The sequence below is a fragment of the Choloepus didactylus genome, chromosome X, assembly GCF_015220235.1.
Source record: "Choloepus didactylus isolate mChoDid1 chromosome X, mChoDid1.pri, whole genome shotgun sequence".
Classification (NCBI taxonomy): domain Eukaryota; kingdom Metazoa; phylum Chordata; class Mammalia; order Pilosa; family Megalonychidae; genus Choloepus; species Choloepus didactylus.
The window spans coordinates 152962684-152967002 of record NC_051334.1 but is presented as its reverse complement, the minus strand read 5'-3'; positions in this window follow the sequence as shown (position 1 = coordinate 152967002).

Genomic DNA, 4319 nt, shown 5'->3' with positions numbered 1-4319 from the left:
TAGAGAGATTTAACAGAACAAAAATTGATTCTTTCAGAAGATCAATATAATCAATAAACAGCTAGTTGGACAAAGAAAAAAGAAAGAAATTGCAAATTAATAAAATCAGAAATGAGAGGGGGAGACATTAATACTGATCCCAAAGAAATAAAAAGGATCATAAGAGGATATTATGAACAACTGTATGGTAACAAATTAGACAACTTAGTTGAAATTGACAAATTCTTAGAAACACACAAAAACCAATATTGACTCTAGAATAAATAGAAGACCTCAACAGATCAATTACAATGAAGATATTGAATTGGTTATCAGAAACCACCCAACAAAGAAAATCTCAGGAACATATGGCTTCCCAGGTGAATTCTATCAAGCATTCCATGAATTAATACTATTCCTGCCCAACCTCTCCTAAAAAATTGAAGAGAGGGTAACACTTCCTAACTCACTCTTTGAAGGTAGCATAACCCTAATAGCAAATCCAGGTAAAGGTATTCAAGAAATAAAAATGACAAACCAGTTACTCTAAAGAATACATAGATTTAAAAGTCCTCAACAACAACAAAAAATACTTGCAAATCAAATCCAACAGTACATTAAAAAAAAATCATGCACCATGAGCAAGTGGTTTTATTCCAGATCAAATGATGTAATACACCACATTAACAAATTGAAGGGAAAACCCAAACAATTATTTCAATTGATGCAGAAAAGGCATCTGATAAAATCCAGAATTCTTTGTTGATAAAAACACTTCAAAAGATAGGAATAGAGGGAAATTTCCTCAATATGATAAAAGGCATATATGAAAAACCCACAGCTAACATCATACTCAATGATCAAAGAATGAAAGCTTTCACTTTCAGACCTGTAACCAGCAAAGGGTGCACACTGCCACCACTGTCATTCAGCATTGTGTTAGATGTTCTAGCAAGAACAGTTAGGCAAGAAAAAGAAATAAAAGGAATCCAAATTGGAAAGGAAGAAATATTCAATATTTACAGATGACATGATCTTTATATAGAAAGTCCCAAAAATTCTACAACAAAGCTACTAGAGCTGAAGAACAAGTTCAACAAAGTGGCAGAATGCAAGGTCAACATATAAAATTAGTAGTGTTTCCATACACACACTAGTGTGTGTTTCCATACACAAAAACCTAAATATATGAATCAGGACCATAAAACACTAGTAATGAGCAATATGAGGAGGAAATCATGAAAAAATGCCATTTACAATAGCAACTAAAAGAATCAAATATCCAGAAATAAATTTAACCAAGGATGTAAAGGAGTTGTACATGGAAAACTACAAAACATTGCTAAAACAAATCATAGAAGAACTAAATAAATGGGAGGACATTCCATGTTCATGAATTGGAAGACCAAATAATTAAGATTACAATTCCACCCCTATTGATTTATAGATTCAACACAATCCCAATCAAAATTGCAACAGCCTAATTTACAGAAATGGAAAAGCCAATTATAAAATTTATTTGGATAAATTTGGATAAGGGGATCCCAAAAGCCAAAACCAGCATGTAAAAAAGAACAAAGTTGGAGAACTCACACCTCCTGTCTTTAAAGCATATTACAAAGTTACAGTGGTCAAAACAGCATGATACTGGCACAGGGATTAATATATTGACAAATGAAATAGAGTTGAGAGTTCAGAAATATTCCCTCACATCTATGGTCAATTGATATTAGACAAGACTCCCAACTCTATTCAACTGGGAAAGAATGGTGTGCAAGGGAAAGAAAAAGGACCCCTATCTCACACCATATACAAAAATTAACTCAAAATTGATCAAAGACCTAAATATATGAATCAGGACCATAAAACACCAAAAAGAAAATGCAGGGAAGCATCTTCAAGAACTTGTGGTAGACAATGTTTTCTTAGACTTTTTACCCAAAGCAGAAGAAAGGAATAAAAAAATAGATAAATGGGATATCCTCAAAATTCATAACATTTGTGCATCAAAGTCAATCAACCAAGTGAAAAGACAACCTACTGAATGAGAGAAATATTTGGAAACCACATACCTAATATGGGTTTAATATCCACACCATATAAAGAAATTCTACAACTCAACGATAAAAAGACAAACAACCTAAATAAAAAATGGGCAAAATACTTGAGCAGACATTTCTCCATAAAGGAAATACAAATGGCTAAAAATCACATGAAAAGATGCTCAACATTACTAGATATTAGGGAAATACAAATCAAAACCAAAGTGAGACATCATTTCACACCTAAAAAAAAACAGCCACTATTTAAAGAAAACAGAAAACTACGAGTTTTGGATAGGGTGTAGAGAAATAGGAAATTAATTCACTGCTGGTGAGAATGTAACATGGTGCAGCTGCTGTGGAAGACAGTTTAGTGGTTCCTCAGAAAACTAAGTATGGAATTACTTTATGACCCAGTAACCCACTACTAAGTATACAACAAAAAGAATTGATAGCAGGGTCTCTGAACAGTCATTTGCACACCAATGTTCATAGCAGCATTATTAACCATTGCTAAAACATGGAAGTAACCCAAGTAACCATCAGCCAGTGAATGGATAAACAATGATGGAATATTATTTAGGAATATTATTTAGCTGTGAGAGGGAATGAAGTCCTGATGCATGTGGCAACCTGGATGAACCTGGAAGACAATATGCTGAGTAAAATAAGCCAGACACAAAAGGACAAATATTGTATGATCTCACTATTATGAACTAATTATAAGTAATCTCATAGAATTAGAATCTAGAGTGTAGGTCACCAGGATATAGACTGGGTTAAGAAAGTGGGGAATTGATGCTTTACTCATACAGAATTTCTATTTAGGCTGATGGTAAAGTTTTGGAAATGGATAGTGGTGTTAGTACTGCATTACTGTGAGTGTAGTCAACAGAAGTGAACTATGCAGGTGAATGTGGTTAAAAGAGGAAATTTTAGGATGTATGTGTTACTAGGATAAAAATTGAAAGATAAAAAATAGAACTGTAAAGCACAGTGAACACTATTGAGATGATGGACTATAGTTAATAGCACAAGTATAAGAATTTTCTTTCATGGGTTTTAACAAATGTATGACAATGTGGTAATAATAGAGTGGCTTATGGGAAATAAAGTAGACCCAATGTAAAAATAATTGGTGACAGATAGAACTATTTTGATAATATTTTATCAACTGTAACAAAGGTAACTACTGTTAAAAATAATACAATTATTTTAAAATCTGCTATCATCAATAGTAACAAATATTCCGCACCAATGCTAGGTATTGGTGGTGGGGTGGTTTACAGGAATTTTGTATTTTATGTATGATTGTTTTGTAAACTCACAACTTCTCTAGTAAGAAAAATGACACAGATACCATGATATATATTGAAGGATTGCAACACTACTAGAAAAATAATAAAATATTTTTGAGGGAAGTTCAATAAACACATATGCTCAATTTGTAATCATACAACATGGAATGGTGATGCTGGTACACTGAATTAACAGAGACAAATTATACCCCAGGATATGATGCAATGCTATTTATGTAAGCTATGGATATGTCTTCAGTAGGAATATTAAATTTTTATTATAAATATTTAGCCAGTGCAATTTGTTAAACACACCTGATAGTCATCTATACCATTATTCTTGTTTATAAGCAATGGATTCTGATGATAGTGCATCAAAAGTAATATGCATTATCCAAATGATTTCAAGTGTTCTTTTAATAAATTTTGTTAGTAACCATATATAGCCACTCTAATATGCTTTCAGTAGAAAATAATCATGTCCATTGGAGAATATAACATTTTGTTAGAATGGGTAATATACATAGAAAAGTGCTTTATTCACAAATCTACCTGTTACCAATAGTAAATTCCAATTTTATTTTCACAAAGTACTTATTTTATTTTTACAAATTGTTAGAAAGTTCATGTATAATTCATCAAAAATAGGCAGAAATAGAACAAAACAACAATGATCATTACTGGATTAGTGGAGGGATATAGATATTGAATGAATACACTTGGCAGAAAGATATAAAATAACAGAAAATAATATTTCATGAAGAATAAATAAAATAGATTATATTTATTTATGAAGGCTATTATATTGGCTCTATGGGTTAAAGAGTATAAAAATGACAGATTCTAGGTACATTGGTGACATGACCACAAGTGTTAACTCCCCCCACCCAATACTACTATGGAAATGAGTAAAAATCTTAAAAAGATAAAAATCCATAATGGTGCTGAAATGTAAGAAGGGTATCATACAAATGCCAGATATGTCAACAAATATAAGGAG